Genomic DNA, 23,230 nt, shown 5'->3' on the forward strand with positions numbered 1-23,230 from the left:
CATGTTACTTAACCTCTCTGAACTTCCCATTTCCTCACAGGTATTAGTAATAAGTAAAAACAATAATCCTCAGCCCAATGTCTATTACATAGAAAGCAAATGATAAGCCAACTGAAAACCTACCTTTCTTTAATTTAGACCTCATTCAAATGTTCTCTCTCTCTCTCTCTCTCTCTCTCTCTCTCTCTCTCTCTCTCTCTCTCTCTCTTTCTCTCTCTCTCTCTTTCTCCTTTTCTCTCTCTTAGAGCCATCTCTGATGGTTAAAATCAAACACTATCTCCCCTGTTTCAAAAACAGTTTGTACACAAATCCTGTAGTCATTCAGAGTATATATAGTGTAATGTAAAATAAAACATCATAACTATTATCTTCACCTCTCAGGAAAAACTCCTTGGAAATACCCAGAGTGACACATTTTGCACATAGGTGAAATACACTTGAAATGTAATAACAATTAACATTTATTGATTGCTTTACTTCTGAACACAACTTCCTTTCTCCTGAACTCTTCAGTTCTTTCCCCACACACAACCTTTCTCAGCTAATAGTACTTCCTAGTTCACGGTAAGTCCGAACAGGCTACAAACTCTTAGCATATATTGACTTAGTGAAACCGTTTCATATTTTGGCCATCTGTTACTATGGATGAAATATTTACACTTCTATCAAAAGTAAAATCCTCTACTATAGATCGTTTTTATACTTTCTTACCTACTCCAGAGTGTAACCAGAAGATTACCTGTGTCCCGGCCTGCCAGCAGTCAGTACAAATCTCTCCCACTCGCGTCCCCCAAGTAAACACACAGAGGCTTATATTAACTATAACTACATGGCCATGGCTCAAGCTTTTTGCTAGCTAGCTCTGATATCTTAAATTAGCCCATTAACTATTAATCTATGTATTGCCACATGTTCCGTGGCTTTACCTGTGTCCCACTATATGATGCTTCTTGGGTGACTTATTGGCATCTCTCCCACCTTCTTCCTGTCTCTCTCTTTGAACTTCTCGCCTGCCTCTAAGCTGCCTTGCCATAGTCCAAACGGCTTTATTTATCAACCAATCAGAGAAACACATATTTGCAGCATACAGAAAGACATTCCCCATCACTTCCCCTTTTCTGTCTAAACAAAAAGAAGGTTTTAACTTTAACCTATTAAAATTACATATAACAAAACAGTTATCAAGCAAGAATTACAGTTACAATATCTAGTTTATTTGTATTTTGTAAAATTAAAGAAGAAAACTTTTACTTATCCTATATTTGTGAGTCTAAGGTTTTATATCTAATTTATCTTTTATCATAACCAAGGAAAATTATAACTATCTAGTCTCTAACTACATCAAAGATCCCAGAAGAATATAATAATACCTAAGTAAACAGGAAATGCATTGTGAGCAACTTCTAAAATTCTGGAAATGACAGAGACAGTTGCCTGCCTGGACAGTTACCCAAAGTTCCTCTGTAACATTGGGTCATTCATCTTTAGCCCATAAGCCTAGTCTCTCAGTCATCTTTTCTCTTTGTCCTGTTGAATGTCTGACAGTCTTCTCTGTGAAGCAGGAACCTGAAGGACCATCTTGCCTTGTAAAGTTCAGTGGTCACCTTGCTATGGGTCCTGCATGTCCAGTCCATAAAACATTTTGTCAAGCAGTCCAGGCAAGAGCAGTTTCTTGCCCAAATGGCTATTTTTGCCAAGAAGATAAACTCCATATAGAGTGTTTTTGATGCCCATCTTTTTCTTTGAAGTAAATCAGTGCTGCCAGGAGCAGATGTGTCTCACTGTCCAGAAAGTCTTAAGTTTTTAAAAAATTTTAAATGCCATATTTTGTAGGTCTTTGAAGTATTTGAAGATTACCTACCTAATTGAAATATACCCATGTATACCTAGAAAACTTAACTAATGTGACTGTAAGTTTGATTATCATAAATGACAAATTATTAATCTGTATTTCTCAACTGTACATTACAATTTTAAATGAGTTGCACAAACAAAATACTTTAAACAAGAATAGAAATATACATACAGTGTAACAAAATTAACTTTAAATTTGTATCAATAAACTAAAATCCATAGCATTATAAAACATTTCAAACAAGCTGTTGCTCTTTAAAAGTAGATTTAATAATCTATCCTTTAATCCTATCATATCTACACCCCAGAATACTGTTCTATCATCATTGTTTCTTATTATTTCAGTCATTCCCATCAGCATATAAATAACCTAAAATACTAGTGACCTGTTTTATAGATTAATTTTTATGACTTTAAATTATGTGTAGGTGTGTGTCTGAGTGCAGGTTCCCATGGAGGCCAAAATCATTGGCACTCCTGAAGCTGGAGAAACAGATATTTGTGAGACGCCTGATGTGGGTGCTAGGAACAGAACTGGGGTCCTGTGGAAAAAGCAGTAAGTGCTCTTAACCACTGAGCCATCTCTGTGGCCCAAACCACTGACTTTAAAAATATTTGACTCCAGTTCTAATTACAGTGCTAACCCACTCAATAACAAAACTCCATGAAATGTTTACTGTCTATTTTTCCTTTCCTTTGGTTGTTTTGTATACTACTTTAATCAGACTATAATTTCACAAAAGAGTCACTGTCACTGTCATCTCTCATTTCCTTATTCACAAAGCCAGTGGTCAGTTTTGAGTCATCTCATGTGACCCAACAGTAGCCTCTGATGCTGTTGCACTACTGAAGACACTTACATGAGTTTATTATAAAGTTTACTAATGTAAGGACAAGGTGTGTTATTTTATTATCAATTTTGTTTGTTGACTCTCAAGAATTTTTTATTAGTTTTTGCCAGATTTTTACTGGGGATGGAACCGATGAATGAGTAGTCATAATACAAATGTTGGTCCTATAGTTTTGTTCTGAAATGCTACAATTTGACCCCATATTAAGGGCTTGGTCATCAGCCCATTGCACTACTGGGTTGTGATGGAACCTTAAAGAGGTCCAGCATTGTTGGAATAAACCAGGTCAGGGGGGCATGCCTTTGATGAGACACTGGGACACCAGCTACTTTTTTTCTCTTTGTCCTTCACTACCCAGCAGCCATGAGGTAAACAGACATTCTATACTATGTAATTTCCTCATGGTGCACTCTGCCACCACAGGCCCATTATTCTTCAGCTCTTACAATTTGGAATGTGCCAACTCCAACTCATTATGATCTCTAGGGCAGCACTCTGTTTTCCTCTTATATCATGAAGGAAATCGCTTCTTCATCACTTCCACTTACTACATAAGCCAGGCTGGCCTCCAATTCCCATGCTACCAAGCTGGCCTCAAGCTCACTATGTAGCCCAAGCCTAGAATCCATGATCCTCCAACCATCATACATGATGTATGACTCACCATGCCCACCTTGACTCCTACACTTCTCCTCTTGCTGAACCTACTCCAACCACAGTGGTTTTAGTTCTTTTTCAAATGCACCAAGAATACTCTTACCTCAAGGCCTTGCAATTCTGCCTAACACACTCTTCCATCAGATAGCCAGAGCTTAGTCCTCCACTTCCATCTTTCATCTATCACTTTAGCTGGGAGGGGGATTTCAAGACTACTCCCTTTACAAAGGTAAGAATCCGGGCCTGGAGATATATAGTGTAGTCAGCAGAGCACTTGTCTAGTATAAAATGAGCCCTGGATTTGATGCTCAGTATCTCATGAAACCAGGCAGGGTTTTGATTTTTATTTCCTTGATGGCTAAGAATGTTGAATACTTTTTAAAACATTTCTCAGTTAGGTTAGTGGATCTGGGAGGATTTGGGGGGGAATGTGGGAACAGAACATGATCAAAATATAGTGAAACCATGTATGAAAGTCTTAAAGAATGAATAAAATAGATTTTTAAACAGGCATGGTAGCATATGTCTACAATCTTAGCAGTCGGAAGATACAGACAGAAAGACCAAAAGGTTTAAGGTCATCTTCAGCTACACACACAGTAAGTTTGAGACCAGCCTGTGCTATAATGAGACCTTATCTCAAAAAAAAGTGAGAATCTCAGTTAAGCAATGATGGATAAAGGAAGACATAGCATAGTTTGTTCCCTTCTCCCTAAGAGTGCAAAGCCGGGTGCAGCAATGCACACACCTACAGTGGTGTCTCCAGCTCTCTGGGGACAAAGACAGGAGACCTATAAATTTAGAATCTGTCTAAGCTATGTAGTAAGATTCTGTCTCAAAAGACAAAGCTAAAAATAAAAAAATATCATCATGGGTGGAGAAAAAGAATCAGACCCTCCTGCGCTCATTCTCCAATGGAATACGATTTGGAAAGTTTTTCACACAACAAATACCTTCACAACAGCTAAGGAAACTGAGTGCTTTCAGTATAACAAAATGAATATGTACTTTAAAGAAGGCAATAAGGAAGAGTTGCCCATGTTACACCTGCCCTAGCTCCAAGAAGCTCTGTGAGGATAGAAACACATCCTATTTGGAGGCAGGAAAGAAAATCAAGTGCAGGTCTTAAGACTTGATTTGAAATCTGGGTCTTTTTTTATTTGTGTCTACTTCAGTGTATACATTTCTGAGCAAAGCTCTATGACCCCCACTGCCAGGATAATACCCACAGGCTGAACCACTGAAGCTGTTAGATCAGGTGGCCCGCTGCCTCTGGCCCCACTCCTCAACCTGTTAGTAGATAGACCAGGGATAGAAAGCTAATTCAGGGCTTTGATTAGAGCCCAGTGCCAACCTCACCACTATAATGAAGACCCTGTAGAGACCTCTACATCAGTAGAACAAATGAGAGTTTTGTCCTGTAGCATTCCTCACCCTAGAGGGAGGCTGTGTGCATACCCACACTCTTTTGAATTCTACACAGGTCCCTGTGGGTTTATGACACTCAGGTGTAACTCATATTAGCATCAACCTTGTGACCAACAGTGTGTCTTTATGACCTGTTCACCAGCTTAAGACAGCACAGCTGTTACCACACCAGTGTTTACAGATAGGGTTCCAGCACTAGATGGAGACCTTATCCCAGTAGGAATGACTCACGTTTTATCCTGAACCACTACTAGTTGGAGTGTGAGTCTTGGTATACCCAGAAATTGATCAGATGTGAAACTCAAGCATGACCCAGCTTAGCATCAGTCTAGGTAGCCTAAGTATTTGAAGGGTGGGCAGTTGCTAACAGATAAAATGGAGTTGTGGGCATAAGGCTTTGCCCTGTAAATCAGTTTGGGTTGGAGAAACCTAACACTGGGCAGATCCTCAAAGCCCCCACCCCAAGGCATACCTGTGAATAGAGCCTCCGAAACAGTCTATTGCTGTGGGATAATTTGTATGTCCTGTAGGAGCCCTTCTTGGGTTCTTTGTGGCGTTACCCAGCAGGTCCGTATAGAGGATGATTAGGACCATGGGCCTGAGTGCAGGTGTTTGAGATGGTCTGCACTTGGCTGTGCTGGGGGATGGTCTGTATGTCAAGTTGTTCTGATTGGTCAATAAATAAAACCTGATCGGCCGTGGCTAGGCAGGAAAGATAGGCGGGACTAACAGAGAGGAGAAATAAAAGGACAGAAAGGCAGAAAGAGACGCTGCAGCCGCCGCCATGACCAGCAGCATGTGAAGACGCTGATAAGCCACCAGCCACGTGGCGAGGTATAGATTTGTAGAAATGGATTACTTTAAGATAAAAGGAAATGGTTAATTTAAGATAAAAGAACAGTTAGCAAGAAGCCTGCCACGGCCATACAGTTTGAAAGCAATATAAGTCTCTGTGTTTACTTGGTTGGGTCTGAGCGTCTGTGGGACTGGCGGGTGATAAAGATTTGTCCTGACTGTGGGCAAGGCAGGAAAACTCAAGCTACAGTCTATTTTTAGGGGAAATCTATGGAACTTCTATCTCAACTACCATCACCTGTGATGGTTGTAGTAGTCTTAGGCCACCAGGCTACAAGTGGAAGCTGATAACAGTGTGTGCCTTTGTTCTGCCCACTTTTAGATTGTTCTTGATGGGCTGTGGGCTCCGGATATAATATGGCTAAATGACAGTGATAGCTACGGATTTAAGATAGGACCCAGAGACTGATCCATCTATGGTGACTCTGCCCAAAGCCAGACAGAATCAGCAGTGCAAGGCTGCAGGCTGGTAAGTGCAAACAAGGAATCTTGTCCTACCCTGGCCCTAAGAGAGAAGCTTGTAAAGACAGAGTGCTCCTTAGGGGGGCTTTCCAGAAGTATGGTGGCACACCCCTGTCATCTCAGAACTCCACAGGCCGAGAAAGGAGGACAGAGGATGGAAAATGTAAGCTAACCTGAGCTGCACTGCAAGATACTACCTCAAAAAACCAAGGGTTTAGATATACCTCAGTAACAGAACCCTTGCCTAGCAAGGGGATGGCTCAAGGCTCGATTCTCCCTAGCACTGTAAACAGTAAGTATATAACAATGCTGTCTTAGAGGCAAACTTGGGGTTGACTGCCCTCTAGACTGAAATGCCCACACTTCCGTGGCAACGCCCGGCAAATTTCAAATTGGACACCATCCAGTGCTTCAATAGTGGAGGTGATTATAGGCTCAGAGAAAATAAGCAACCCCTACTTAGAATTTCTGGAAATTCACAGTGGGAGGATTGTAATGAACAGTTAATCCTCTTATGCTAAGATAATATCTATGCCAACCAGCTTCAGGAACTTTCAGGAGACCATCACCTCACAAAATATTTAAAATAAGGTGCCAGAAACTGACCAGGTAGTACTCACCATGGGAGAATTTTGAGATAGAATATTTATAACAGCAGTTTAAAGAAAATTCAGTGAAATTGAAGACAAAAGGGAAAAATGTTTGAATAATCTAAGAGAAATTTAGAGATAAAAGCAATATAAATATAAATCAAACACAAATTAATGACACAAAAAATACACTAAAGAATTTTTTGAAATGTGAAAGAAGACATCAACAGCAGGCTAGACAGGACAGAAGAAATAATCAAGGCCAGTGAGATACTCAGTGGCAAAAAGTGTCTGCTGCCAAGCCTAACAACCTGAGTTCAATCCCCAGGATCTACATGATGAAAGCAGAGAACCATCTCCCACAAGTTGTCCTCTGGCCACCACAAATGTTCATGGAAACACACACACACACGGGAAGGAAGAAAAGATGGAGGGAGGGAGAGATAATGAGAGGGATGAATGGAAGGAAGGGGGAGAGAGGGGAAATGTTTCAAATTAAAAAAAAAAACAGTGATTCTGAAGACAGACTATTTGAAAATGCACAAGTGGAGGATAAAAACGCACAAATGAAGGATAAAAATGGACTGAAGAATGAAAAATAGAGTCCAAAGAATTGTGAGACAGCACCAAAAGTGCAAATATTCAGGTTATTGGTGCTCGAGAAGAATGTGTGAGTGCCAGGCAGTTAGAAAATATATTTGAAGAAACAATAACATAAAACTTCTCAATCCTACAGGACACAAATATACAATACAAGAAAGTCAAAAGTCAGGCTGGGAGTGGTGGTACACCCCCTTTGGTCCTACCACTCTGGAGTTTGATCAACACAACAATTTCCAAGCCAGTCAAGCCAACATAGATCTAACAGGAGGAAATAGTGCAAAACATAGTATGTTTACTCAGCATTAGAGCACACAAATACAAAAAGCAAATATTAACAGAGCCAAGAGAAGCACTCAACTCCAATATCATAATAGCTGGGAGTTTAACACTCCACTTCAGCAGTAAACAGATTATCCAGAAAGAAAAGTCAACAAAGAAATGCCAGAGTTGAATTAGACCCAAGACCAAATAGACATAATAGGTATCTATAGGACATGACTCCAATAGCTTCTACTGACGTTTTTTCTCATAATCACATGGAACATTTCCCAGGACAGATCATATGACAAGCCACAAGATAAGTCTCACAAATTTTAAAAAATTGTAATTATGCTTTCTCCTTTGAACACAATGCAATTAAGAAGCCAGTAAAAAGAAAATTTTTTGGAAACTATACCAATGCATGGAAATTTAACAGTTTAATTTTGAACAAGCAATAAATCAAAAAATAAATCAGTAAGAAAATGTAAATTTTCTTGAAACAAATGAAAATGGAGATACAGGATAAGAAAACATAGATATGAAAAATAAAGAATCTAGAAATAAACCCAATCAAAGTATTCTAATTTGGTTTCTGTTGCTGTGATAAACACCATTTAAAAAATAAAACTTTTTGTAGGAAAGGGTTCATTTGACTTACCAATTACAAATCATCATGAAGAAAAGCCAAGGCAGGAACTCAAAGGAGGAGCGTAAAGCCAAAACCAATGGAGGAATGGAATACTGCTTATTAGCATTCTGTCAGTTCAGCTACCTTCCCACCTGACCAGGAATGGTACCACCCACAGTGGGCTGGGCCCTCCTACATCAGTTACTATTAAAGAAAATGCCCAAAGACATAGCCACTGATGGAGGCAAGTCTTCCACTGAGATTCCTCTTCCCCGAGTATGTCAAATTGATATCCAACATTAGCCATCACACAAAGATATGGAAGGTTCCTGCTGTGGATATCGTTCTGTATAAATAAAACACTGATTGGCCAGTGGCCAGGCAGGAAGTAGACGGGACAAGGAGAGAGGAGAATTCTGGGAAGTGGAAGGCTGAGTGAGAGAGACACTGCCAGCCACTGCCATGACAAGCAGCATGTGAAGATGCCGGCAAGCCAGGAGCCACGTGGCAAGATATAGATTTATAAAAATGGATTAATTTGCCGGGCGGTGGTGGCGCACGCTTTTAATCCCAGCACTCGGGAGGCAGAGGCAGGCGGATCTCTGTGAGTTCGAGGTCAGCCTGGGCTACCAAGTGAGTTCCAGGAAAGGTGCAAAGCTACACAGAGAAACCCTGTCTTGAAAAAAAATGGATTAATTTAAGATATAAGAACAGTTAGCAAGAAGCCTGCCACAGCCATACAGTTTGTAAGCAATATAAGTCTCTGTGTTTACTTGGTTGGGTCTGAGCTGCTGTGGGACTGATGGGTGACAGATTTGTCCTGACTGTGAGCCAGGCAGGAAAACTCTAGCTACAGGTTCCCATGGTGAAAATTAGAAAACACTAATAAAAATATGGAATGGAAAAGAAAAAACTTAAAAGATAGCCAGTGCTCATGGGTTGGAAGAATCAACATTGTACAATTGTCCCTATAACCCATTGAGATGTACAGATTCAATATAATTGCTATAAAAAAGATAGTGACATTTTTTCACATAGCCATTCTCAAATTATTCAAAATTACAAAATTTAAAAGACAGCCAAAGGTATTGCTAGAAAAAAAAACTGGGGGTGGGAATGAGGAATCAGGAGATATTATACTATCTGACTTCAAAACATACTGTGAAGCCATAGTGATCAAAACAGCATGGTAACACAAACATAGCTGCATAAACCAATATTATAGAATAAAAAAGCAATTTTGAAATTAAGAAAACCCATGAGTCTATAGCCAACTGATTTGAGAGAAAACTGTTAATAATATGCACCAATGAAAAGGCAATCTTTTCAATAAATGGTGATAAGAGATTGAATAGCCCAGATCTAAATGGAATTCTCAACTAAAAAAACCACTCCTCGGTCCTTGCCCTGTCAGAACTGTCTCTGGTCATGGCAGTCCATTTTCCTAACAATTGTGATAATGTGCTGTGAAAGATTGAAATTTTGAATATGTACTGTATGTGGCATAAAATTGTGAGTCAGTGGAATTAAGGATTGTGAACATTTGATTGTTATGTGAGGTCTTAGGGAAAACTTGCCAAGTTTAGGATGGAACATCACTGGAATAAGTTCAAAGAGAAACAATACATGGCTCTTTTGGGTACGTGAACACAATGTATGACTCTTAGAGTTTGGGTCCATGTTTTAAGAATTGAAATGTCTGTGTACTCAACCAATAAAGTCTCAGTTGTGAAAGAGTAAAAAAAAAATCTCAAAAGGTGTAAACACATAAACACATTTAAGGAATTGTTCAACATTCTTAGTCATCAGGGAAATGTAAATCAAAACAACTCTGGGATACCATCTTATACCTGTCAGAATGGCTAAGATCAAAAACACCGATGACAGCTTATGTTGGAAAGGATATGAAGAAAGGGTAACACTCCTCCACTGTTGGTGAGAGTGCAAACTTATACAGCAACTTTGGAAATCAATGTGGCAGATTCTCAGAAAACTGAGGATCAATCTACCTCCTCAAGATCCACTGATACTACTCTTGGGCATATACCCAAAGGATGCTCATCATACCATAAAGACACTTGCTCAACTATGTTGATAGCACCATTATTTGTAATAGCCAGAATCTGGAAACAACCTAGATGCCCCTCAACTGAAGAATGGATAAAGAAAATGTGGTACATTTACACAATGGAGTACTACTCAGCACTAAAAAACAATGACATCATGAAATTTGCATTGGCAAATGGATGGAACTAGAAAAAAAAACATCCTAAGTGAGGTAACCCAGACCCAAAAAGACAAACACAGTATGTACTCGCTCATTAGTGAATAGTAGATGTAAAGCAAAGGATAATCAGGCAACAATCCACAGCCCCAGAGAAGCCAGATAACAAGGAGGACCCTAAGAGGGAAGCATGGATCACTCTGGGAAGGGGAAATAGATGAGATCTCCTGAGTAAACTGGGACGGGTTGCGGGGGTTGAGGGGAAGGGAGAGGGAATGGGAACATGAGGGATCAGGATAGTCAAGTTGAGGGAGGGACATAGAGGGAGAACAATGAAAGAGATATCTTGATAGCGGGGGCCATTATAGGGTTAGGGAGAAACCTGGTGCCAGAGAAACTCCCAGGAATCCACAAGGATGACCCCAGTTAAGACTCCTAGCAATAGTGGAGAGGGTGCCTGAATTAGCCTTCTACTGTAATCAGATCGGTGACTACCCTAATTGTCATCATAGAACCTTCATCCAGTAACTGATGGAAGCAAATACAGAGATCCACAGCCAAGCACTGGGCCGAGCTCTTAGAGTCCAGTTGAAGAGAGGGAGGAAGGATTATATGAGCAAGGGAGGGCAAGGTCATGATGAGGAAACCCACAGAGACAGCTGACCCAAGCTCGTGGAGGGAGCTCAAAGACTCTAGACCGAGAGCTAGGGAGTCTGCATGAGACCAACCTTGGCCCTCTGCATGTGGGTGACAGTTGTGTAGCTTGGTCTCTTTGTGGAGCCCCTAGCGGTGTGACCAGGATCTGTCCCTGGTGCATGAGCTGGCCTTTTGGAACCTATGCTCTATGGTGGGATGCCTCGCTCAGCCTTAATGCAGGGGAAAGAGCTTGGTCCTGCCTCAATTTGATATGCCATGCTTTGTTGACTCCCATGGGAGGCCTTACCCTTTCTGAGGAGTGGAGAGGGGGTAGCAAGGAGGTGGAGGGAGGGGTGGAATGAGAGGAGGGAGGGAAAACTGTGGTTGGCATGTAAAATAAATTTTAAAAATTAATAAAAAAAAAAAAGTCTGGCAGCAGTGGCGCACACCTTTAATCCCAGCACTTGGGAAGCTGAGCCAGGTGGATCCCTGTGAGTTCCAGGCCAGCCTGGTCTACAGAGTGAGAACCAGGACAGGCACCAAAACTACACAGAGAAACCCTGTCTGGAAAAAAAAAAAGAAAGAAAGAAAAGAAAAGAAAATAGAGTACCCACATGTAGAAGGAAACTAGGTCCCTATTTCTTTGGGAATGGTGTGCATATGTGTCCTATTAGTTTTCATACAATATATTTTGACCATGTTCAGGATCACTTTGATCATGAACTCCTCTCAGATCCTTCCCACTTCTCTACCCACCCAATTTTATGATCTCTCTCAAAAAAACCTACAAAAACAGAAAAGAAAAAAATAAACAAAAAATGCTAAAACAAAGCAAAAGCGCTCTCTCTCTCTCTTTCTCTCTCTCTCTCTCTCTCTCTCTCTCTCTCACACACACACACACACACACACACACACACACACACACACACACAAAGGATATGGAGCTTGTTTTGTGCTGGCCAACTATTCCTGGGCATGGAGTCTGCCCTGGAGTGTGGTTAATACACCCAGTGACCCTCCACTGAAGAAAACTGGCTTTACTTTTGCTGGCAGGTATTAACTAAAAAAAAAAAAAAAAAAAAAAAAAACTTTCATGATTAGGGATGGGACCCTGTGTCTACTTGCCCCTCTCAGTCCTGGGACCCTGTCTGGATTGAACCTGTGCTGGTCTTATGTGTGCTGCCATAGTCTCCTATGAGTTCATATGTACTTCAGTCCCATTGTGTTCAGAAGACACTGCTTCCTTGAGGTCATCCATTACCTCTGGCTTTTACAGTCTTTTCACCCCTCTTCTGAGCAGATCCTTGAACAGTAAGGGGAAGTTTGATGAAGACATCCATTTAGGATTGGGTGATTCAAAGTCTCTCCATCTTTGTACACTGCACATTTGAGGATTTCTGTGTTCATTCCCCTCTACTGCAGGCAGCTTCACGATGAGAGCTGAACAAGGCAATGATCTACAGGTGTGGCAATCTGTCATTAGGAGTTACTTTATTGCTGTGTTGTTTTAGCACAATAATAGTAGGAGGTTTTTCCCTAGGCCCATGACCTATCTAACCTCAGATTCTTGGCCACTTAGCAGTGTCAGGTATGAGTTCTATCTAATTGAGTGGACCTTTAAGCCAACGAAGAGTGTTTGGTTACTCCCATAACACTTGGGCCACTATTGTGCCAGTACATCTTGAGGCAGGTCTCTGTTGTAGGTGACAGGGTTCGTAGCTGGATAATACTGATAACTACCTTTTTCCTCTGGCAGTGTGCAGAGTATCTTCCAGCACCATGAGTGCTAGTTTGCTAACCAGCAAAGGTGAAACTTCTAGCTGGGAATCAGCTGAACATCTCCATTTCATTTTCAATGACATAAGTACATGTTATCTTTATCGATAGGACCTTACCATCACATTGTGTAGAACAACCAATAGTCTGTGATCTTTAGGGGGTCCATGAGATTCCTTTGTAGGCCCCTATCTCTTAGAACATGAAAAAATAACCTCAAAATGGACTAAATACTTTATAGGACCAAAGCCATAAAATTACTGGAATAAAACACAGGAAACTTCATTCAGGACATTGGAAAGAGCAAGGAATCTTTTTATGATATCAAAACCATAGCAAATACAAGCAAAAATAATCAAATGAGATCATATCACTAAAAGGCTGCATAGCAAAGGAAATAGTCAACAGAGTGAAAAGAAAATATTTGCAAAGTATATAGCTGAAAAGGGGTTGGTATCCAGAACATGTGAGTAACACTAGAAACCCAATATGAAAATAGTAAATGGTAAATTTTAAAATGGGCAATATATCTAAGTGTACATTTCTCAAAAGAAGTTATGCAAAAGGCCAACATATACATAAGAAAATGCTCAGTGCCACTAATCCTCAAGAAAACAAAAATCAGCATCACAATGATCTATTTACCACTGTACCATTAAAAAGAGCTATTATCAAAAAGACTAAAAATAGCAAGTGTTGGTAAAGAAGTAGAGAAAAGAGAATTCATACACACTGTTAGTGGGAGTGCAAATCGGTAGAGTGGCGGAAAACAGTACAGAATTTCCTCACAAACTTGAAGCTGTCACTTTCTTATGGTCTAACCACCTCACTACTTGTCATACTTCCATAAGAAATGAAGTCACGGGGGCTGAAGAGATGGCTCAGTGGTTAAGAGCACTGACTGCTCTTCCAGAGGTCCTGAGTTCAATTCCCAGCAACCACATGGTGGCTCACAACCATCTGTAATAAGATCTGGTGCCCTCTTCTGTGTACATAATAAATAAACAAAATCTTAAAAAAAAAAAAAAAAAAAAAGAAAAAAAATGAAGTCACTATGTCAGAGACGTTCATACTCCCGTGTTCAATACAGCACAACTCACCATAGCCAGCAGAAGGAAACAGGTGTCCGTTAGCTGATGGATAAGGGAAGGAAATGTAGTATAGCTATCCAATGGATACTGTCCCGCCATAAAAAGAAGAAAATCCTCCTTTTATTTGTGACCACATGGACAGGACTAGAAGCCATTACGTCCAAAAGCCAGACACAAAGACAAGGAAGTGCCACAAGAGCTCACCCTCGGGTCTCTTAAGACAATCTCATAGAACTTCACAACAGAATACTCAGTTCCAGAGAAGAGGAGGACAGAAGTCAAGATGGATGGAGAAACATCAATCAGTGAGTATCAAGGCACAGTTACATGGGAGCAAGGAACTTGTGATCACCCAGTAGAGTGACTACAGTTAAGAACAATGTGTTGTATATTTCAAAAAGCTGGAAGAAAGGCTTTTCATAAAGAAATACTAAGTGGCTGCATAAATAAATATATCCAGCCTAATTTAAATGTTATATAATGTATACATACATTGAAACATAACCTGGCACCGACTTAATTTATTCAATTTTTTGACATGTATGGGTGAATAGGGAATTCTCTCTAATTTTAAAATGACACATTAACAAAGGATGGTGACATGAGTATATACTAACACATTTTTATAGAACTATAGCTTTTTAAAAGACAGTGTCTGACCATGTAGCTCAGGCTGGCCTCAAACTCACTATCCTTCTACCTCGGACCCCAAAGTGCTGAGGTAATAGGGGTACACCACCATACCTGACTTTAGAACTTTAAAAATGCTTTCAGGCTTTACCGATGTAATGTGTTTAACAACTTTGAGTCAGGGAAAATATTTTCATTTTCATTTTGACAGTAAGAAAGCAGAGATTTCTCGGGAGTAATAACGGTTTTTTGTCCTCCCTTCCTAACCTGTCCCTGCTCACTGCTTACGACTGTATCAGCAATACCATGATTACACTACACCTCCACATGTCTCTTCAGACTATGGCTGCAAGTGTTAGAAACTTTTTTTCTTCTCCTTGAATTATAACTTTGAATCTAGTTTGTCTTTGTGTGTGTGTGTGTGTGTGTGTGTGTGTGTGTGTGTGTGTGTGCGCGCGCGCGCGCGCTCACCTTGTGGTATTTTTGTAGATATTTCAGTCTTTTATTCTTATAAAGGGCAATTTCTAAAACTGTACTGATGGCATGCCTATGATCCCATCTGCAATGTAATTTGATTAGTGTGGGAGTTTCATTTATTTAACATTTACGGGTTAGCTACTCAAGGAAACTATTATACTGACTCAAAACAGATGAATGTTTTCTAAACCAACAAATCTTCGTGCCGTTCATCTCAGCATGAGAAAGACCTGACATTTAAAAGCTGGAGTGGAAGAAAAACAGTCAGATCGACTGGTCTCCTAGACAACCTGGGCTTGGGTATCAGCAGCCTGTGCTGCAATGTCACTACCTGTGCCTCTTATGATTAGTGTCAATGATTTTCACCAGGTGTCAGCCCCGTTCCGCCTTACAAGTCTTCCCAAGTTTATGGAAGTTGGATCTTGAGGGTAATCTAAAACTACATAGCTATGCCCTGATGAAAAACTAAACAAAACAAAACACATGATAGCAAGGATCTTGTCACACAGGCAAAAACTGCTTACAGATCTTTATAAGTTGAACTAACATAGAAAGTTTTGATAATCATGCAAGCTAGAACATTTTAATGGGTGCCCATTTCAATTGTTGATATGATGGTTTCAATTTTCATATTTTCTTCTCTAAAAAAATGTACCAGAAAAAATAAAATAAAATTTGGAATACTGAGGGTACTTGCAAGAAGAAATGGAGAGCGAGTGCCATTTTTCCACAGGAGAAACTATGCAACCCACGGACAGACTGAATGTTACATAATTGGCATTGTAGCTAATCATGTGTCTGTTAATTAAGGCTCAATTCTATTGTATGTGGTATAAGAAGAGCATTGCCAAAAGTTATAAATAATTTGGGATGGGTAATTTAAAAATTAAACTGTGAATAGCAATAATGCTAAGAAGTAATCTTTTAGAAAAGAAGACATTTTCCACAGCTGAAAAACCAAATGGAGACCATAGGAGTGGAATCATTAGCAAAACTAAGTTCTGAGGACAACAGAGGATAAAGTGAATGTAATATAAAAAAAAAAACTTAGTAAATCATTTAAAATAATGGAATACTTTTTATATAAGTTTGTTCAATATTTTTACAATTTAGAAGAGATTTCAAATGCATCATCTGATTCCCACAAGCTATATTGTGCTTATTTCATACAAAATTGAAACTCACAAATCCAAGATTACAGAGCTACTAAATAACAGATTTGTGACTTAATCCTAATGCTTTGGCTTCCAAATATAGTGTTCACTGCATAAAACCCTTCTTTATCCTCCAAGACGTCACATTTCTGTGGAGAGCAAACTTGATTGTCTTAGTTGGGGTTTACTATTGCTGTGGTGAAACACCTTTCTCAAAGGAAAGGGTTTACGTGGCTTACACTTGGGCTGCTGTGTATGATGATCACTGTTCATCATCAAAAGAAGTCAGGAACTCAAACGGGGCTGGAATCTGGAGGCAGAAGCTGATGCAAGGCACATGGAGGGGTGCTGTTTACTGGCTTGCTCCTCATAGCTTGCTCAGCCTGCTTTCTTCTAGAACCCAGGACCACCACCCCAGAGATGGCACCACCCAGAATGGGCTGGGCCCTGGAACATCAATCACTAATTAAGAAAATGCCCTACAGCCTGGACCTTCTGGAGACATACTCTCAATTGAGGTTCCCATCTTTCAGATAACTCTAGCTTATGACAAGTTGACATAAAACTCACCAGTATGTTGATCATTCAGACATTAATTTATAAATTTTGGAATATTGGGTTAAATACTAAGTATCCAACCTTGTGTATGTTTACTAAATTAGGAATTATATTAACAACATAAATAAAAGTAGCCCTATTGTTCTATAAGATGAATAAAAATGTTTTTATTCATTAGTCATGTATTTATTTAGTATCTCGCCATTGTTAAGAACCTGGGACTCAATATTAAACAAGAAAGTCCAACATCACAAATATTTTATGCTGAAAGTAAAAATTAAATAATGCACCGAGGTGAAGGATTAAACCAGTGTATAATAATGTTGTTAGACACCAGATGCCAGGGAAGCAAAGACATTGATACCATGCATATCAAGTTTGGTCATACACCCAAGAAGAAGGGCCGAACTGGGCAGTGGTGGCACACACCTCTAGTCCCAGCACTCAGGAGGCAGAGCCAGGCAGATCTCTGTGAGTTTGAGGCCAGCCTGGTCTACAGAGTGAGATCCAGGACAGGCACCAAAACTACAGAGAAACCCTGTCTCGAAAAACCAAAAGAAGAAGAAGAGGAGGAGGAGGAGGAGGAGAAGCCAGGAAACAGAAGACTTAAAGGAAGAGAAGTATACACATAGTTTTAGTTTTAGATAGATTATTTTAACTATATCCTGATATATGTAGATATATCAGCAATGACAAGCATTCTTCACACTATTTTAATGAATATATAAAAAAAACTGAATAGCCATAACTCTTTTTCATCACTTACTAGACATGACTAGAAAATAAACATTTAACTATGAAACACTTAAAGCTGATCCTGGTGGAACACATCTTTAATTCCAAACTCCAGAGGCTGAGGCAAGAGAATCACAAGTTTGAAGTCAGCCAGGACCTCCTAGGTCTCAACCTCACCTTGCCTCAAAAAAAAAACCAGAAGGAAAAAAAGAAGGAAGAGAAGGAGGAAGGAAGAGAGCAGCAGGAAAAAGGGAGTATTTGTAAGCACTTAATTCTCATCGACGAAGGTGTTGTATTCTTCTACTGCAAATCAAGGATATTCATATGAAAATAAGCAAGTAATGAATAACAATAGAAAAGTTACTTTCATCAGGTCTTTTGCTTTTCTTCTGTGTGTGTGTGTGTGTGTGTGTGTGTGTGTGTGTGTGTGTGTGTGTGTTTCTTGTGTTTTTCCTTAGTTTTTGTTTTATCATTCTGGTTTGTTTGTTTATTTTGTTTGCCTGGTTTGTTTTCTAAAGGGAAAAAGAAGGAAAGAAACAGCCTGGCGTTGAGTAGGTGGGGAGATGGGGAGGATCTAGGAGGAGTTGGGGGGGTTAGAATATAGTGTATAAAAATGTGGTTTTTGCCGGGCAATGATGGTGCATGCCTTTAATCCCAGCACTAGGGAGGCAGAGCCAGGTGGATCTCTCGAGTTCAAGACCAACCTGGTCTACAGAGCGAGACCAAGGACAGGCACCAAAACTACACGGAGAAACCCTGTCTTGAAAAAAAAAAATGCGATTTTCAATAAAAACATATAGATACTAAAATTTACAGTTCAGGGAGATAAAACAGGCCTAGTGATTTAGCTCAAGGGATATAGAGCTTTCCTTCAAACCTGACACCTGAGTTCAATCCCAGAAGCCTGTGTACAAGTAGAAGAGAGATTTCACAAGTTGTCCTCTGACCTACACATGTGTGCTACACAGTAATTCAACTATACACACACATACATGCAGTTTTCTTTTTTAAAGTGTAACATTTGGGCCAGCAGGCACACTGCCTACTGCCAAACTGAGTTTGGAGACCTCAGTTCAGTCCACATGGTAGAAGGAGAGAACTGAATCCCAACAGCTTTCCTCTCAACCTCCAAAGCTGCACCCCTACGCATGCACACTCACTAAATAAAAGTGTTTTTAAAATTTATTCTTTTTTTTAAAAAAAAATGATATAACAAAAATGTATCATTATTAACAATATAATGTAGTATTTGTTAGGCAACACTAAATTTTAAACATATTTCAACTTATCTAATTTGCACAAGCATCCTAAGAAATACTACTAGATATATTCTGCAAACTTGGAAACTTAAAGTAAGTTGCCAGTTAGCTTTCAATCTGTAGAATAAAACACTGAGAAAATCAATGTAAAGGGAAAAGATTTCTTCTGGCTCATGGTTTTGGAGCTTTTGGTCCATGCGCACTTAACCCTGTGTCTTTGGCCCTATGACAATGTAGTAGATCATATGAAGAAGAAGAAAACCTGTTCATCGCATGGCTCCCAAGTCGCAAAAGAAAGAGAGAGGTGGGTAGGCGATCCTAATGCCCCTCAGGTGTACACCCACAACAATCTGCTGTCCTTCCACTAGACCCTATTTTTCAGGCAAGGCAGCCAAGGCTAGTTTCCAGGGACTGACAAGCAAGCCTTTAGTGGATGGGCCTTTGGGAGACATTTAAGACAAACCATAACACTGCCTGTGGCTCCGTGACCAGCAAGGTGCTAGAACCAGCAATGAAACATGGGTCTATCTGGTACCAAAGCCCATACTTTTGTGTTATACCATATTGCCACTTGGCCTAATAGGGAAGGATCGTGGTGTTTCTTTTTCCTATATCACCCTTAGGAATTACTCTCACACTCAGAAAAGAAAGAAAAAAAAAGGTAATATACTTTAACAAAGATCTACTGACCATAATATTCTATTAAAACTAATGACACTAATATAAAATAGTGGGTTGCTGCTTTTAGATAAGCCATGTTTTCAAATAATAAATATAACTGCTGAGGGGAAGAATAGCAAGCATGAAGATTAATAATCTACAGAAAAGATGAAGACAGCAAATAGCTAAATAAAACTTCTATTCAGCTATCTACTAAAATATGTGTTGTCCCACTTTTAACAACTAAAAAAAAGAAAGGGAAAAAATGACTTAGAATTTAAATAGTAGAGATAATATCTGGCCAGACAGAGGCAGATCTTGAGTACAAATTAGAATTATTTTGTACGTATTGTAGTTCACAAATCACTTTAGTATCTGTCAATGAGAAATAGTACAAGGAATATTTATTCTGACCTATTTTAAAAACACACATTGTGTCATTTTCTATTTGTGGTCACCTGTGTTACTACCACATCTGAGCAACGTTGCTCCCAAAGCTGGACCGCTACCACTGATGGGAGCGGACCTTGACTCTGGATAGAACCCTGATGGCAAGCACTGGCATTTCCCTTTCCTATTTATAGAGAAGTTTTTATATGAACTCAGTACTTGACTCTCATCATAATCTTCAGAGGTAATATTAGCACAATTTTGTTTTAAGATGAAGAATTTAAAGTTCAACTCTTGATTTTCTTCCTGTAACTTTAAGCAGATAATGCCACAGATGGGACTCCAGTGCCCAGCAGCCTTGGCTGCACTTGTCAGCCCACTCACCCTCCAGAGCATCACACCTTACAGGAACATGGCATTGGACAAGCTTCTCATACTAATTCTGCACCCATGTTGTAAAAGTTAAGTTACAAATAGTATTTGATGAAGAAAAGAAATTACAAACGGTCCGGGAGAAAAGGGGTTAAAGGAGTGGTTTTCACGGGCCTCTTAGTGGCACCATGATAAAAAGGCATGTCAAGTAGTTTATATTTGGAAAATCGACACTTTGAAAAAGTAAACTTTTACACTCTTTAAATTGCTCCATTTCTTTTCTTCTCATTCAAGTAGATAACTGGTTTGGTGCTTTATTGTATCAATAGGGGTGTGGCCAGCACGCGCACGCGCGCGCGCGCGCGCGCGCACACACGCACACACACACACACACATTTATTTATTCATATTTAAGTTATTCCAGTTTTGCTTTCAAAAAACGTAAACCCTCACAAAAAAGTTTGTCACGGAGATGAGAGGTTCAGAGGGATTTCTCTGGGCCCCTCCTTATTCAAAGAAAAACAGATGAAACACGCACACACTCTCTCACACTCATACTCACTCTCACACACTTACAGTCATTTACAGTCATACACACTCACCACTCACACACATTCACATTCACACATACACCTCTCTCTCTCTCTCTCTCTCTCACACACACACACACACACACACACACACACACACACCTTTAGATCCACGGATGCAAGAATGGGCTTGATACAAACATTAGGCTGAGCTAGAGGATTCCTGCTGAAGAGAGGGAGGAAGGATTGTAGGAGCCAGAGGGGTCAAGGACATCATAAGAAAACCCACAGAAACAACTGACCTGGGTTCAAAGGGTTCAAAGTCGTAGAGACTGAACTGACAAGCAGGGAGCCTGAATGGGACTGACCTAGGCCCTCTACCTATATGTTACAGTTGTGTGGCTTGCTCTTCTTGTGGGACTCCTAATGGTGGGAGCAGGGGCTGCCCCTAAAGCTTTAGCTGGCTTTGGGGAAGCTATTCCTCATACTGAGTCGCTTTGCCCAGCCTTGATACAAGGGGAGGAGCTTAGTCCTACCACTGCAACTTGATTTGCCATGCTTTGCTGACACCCATGCTGAGGCTTGCCCCTTTCTGAATAGAAACTGAGGAGGAGTGGCTTGTGGGGAGGGGGGAGGGTAGAGTGGGGAGGGGATGATAGGAAAAGAGGGAAGGGGAACTGTGATGGGGTGTAAAATAAATAAATAAATTTAATTTTAAAAAAAGAAGAATAGGCTTGATAGGCTCCTCTTCCTATCAGCATTGCTAGAAGACAGCAAGATTGAGAAAGGAAGTCATCATAATATATCTAGGCAAACAGAAATTCTATAAAATAAAACATAAGTCAAGGACTTGGAAGTAAAATCTCTATCAGACCAGAAAGAACTACGTAGGCACAGAAACTCCTATCTCAGAGGTAAATTATTATATATATATAAAATGTTATTATATATAAAATATTATAATATATTTATACACACACAGAGGAACATACACACCACACAAAGTACCACACACTTCAGATGTAACCCCAACTAACCCCAGTAAAGTATGAGCGATCTTTTTTGTTTCTTTCTTTTCTTTTTGTTTGTTTTGTTTTTATTTTTGTTTTTTTGAGACAGAGTTTCTCTGTGTAGCTTTGGAGTCTGTCCTGGATCTCACTCTATAGACCAGGCTGGCCTCAAACTCACAGAGATCCGCCTGCCTCTGCCTCCTGAGTGCTGGGATTAAAGGCGTGCACCACCACCGCCCGGCAAGGAACGACCTTAAAACAATAGAATTATTTTGTTCTCTACTCAATGACTAGGAGTAAAAGTTACATTTAAATTATAAAAATTGGTATTTCCCATATATATATAAATGAGAGTCCCAATCGAGGCTGGCAAGATGACTCAGCTAGTAAAGTCATGCCACCAAGCCTGGGGACCTGAGTTCAATCCCTGAGAACCACATGGTAGGACATGGTAGGACCCGGAGGACAGAACTAACTCCTCTGATCTTCATATATTCATCATGGTGCACAATAAATAAATGTAATTTTAAATTTAAAATAGTCTAATTGGTTATCTTATAATATTCTCTCTCTCTCTCTCTCTCTCTCTCTCTCTCTCTCTCTCTCTCTCTCTCTCTCTCTTTCTCTCTCTTTTTTTGGAGCTAAGGACCAAACCCAGGGCCTTGCACTTGCTAGGCAAGCGCTCTACCACTGAGCTAAATCCCCAACCCCAATATATTCTCCTAGTAGCCTAATAGTCTGAGAAGTTTTTTTCCACTGTATCCTACTGATACTGTGGAAGAACAGGAGGAAGACAGTGAGGATGCCAACACAGGAATTGATGATGTAATTCATTCTACACTGACTGGTAAAGTTCTATTATTTTCTGTTTCTTGTATTAAATATCTCATCTTCCCTAGATGGCCTTGAGTCCTCTCCATCTGTTTCTATGGCAGAGTATGTTAACATAACTATGCAATTATTAAAATTGCTCACTTCCACATCTAGTCCTAACAGATTTCAAGAATCATAAAGACAGGAACTAGAAAAATGGCTAACAGTGGATAAGAGCATTTGCTATTCTTGCTGAGGACCCATATTCAGTTCCCAGCACCCACATGGAGGCTCATAATCACCTGTAACCCCAAAGTACTGGACATCCTCTTCTGGCCTCCATAGTCACCAGACATGCACTTGGTACATATAAATAAATGCTAGCAAAACTTTGATACAGATAAAATAATTTTTAAGTTTTTAAAAAGAACCATAAAAGCACAGGGGGAATACCATTTGCCTCTCTAAAACATATCTGACAGATGGTAAGAACTCAATGAACCCTTACTGGGTGGATAAAGGATTGAATTCATTTGCTCTAAATGCATACCTTTTAAAATAATTTAGATTATTACCTATGAAGGCTAATAAAATAGAATCTAGTAAATTTCTTTCAAATCTTACTATCGAACTTCAATGAGAGAGCTCCAGAATGTTCCAAATCAAATAAAAGCCTTAGAATCCCACCCCAACAGGGTTAGGTAGAACCTCAGGGGCTAGCAAGAT

At 39.8% G+C, this 23,230-nt stretch overlaps 1 protein-coding gene across 1 annotated transcript in view; it reads right to left on the reverse strand.

The window, feature by feature from the left end:
* Nucleotides 1-23,230, reverse strand: part of Dlg2 (discs large MAGUK scaffold protein 2) — a 1,876,145-nt gene that overhangs the window by 1,846,438 nt on the left and 6,477 nt on the right. The window lies entirely within an intron of this gene.

This window comes from Peromyscus leucopus, chromosome 1, assembly GCF_004664715.2.
Source record: "Peromyscus leucopus breed LL Stock chromosome 1, UCI_PerLeu_2.1, whole genome shotgun sequence".
Classification (NCBI taxonomy): domain Eukaryota; kingdom Metazoa; phylum Chordata; class Mammalia; order Rodentia; family Cricetidae; genus Peromyscus; species Peromyscus leucopus.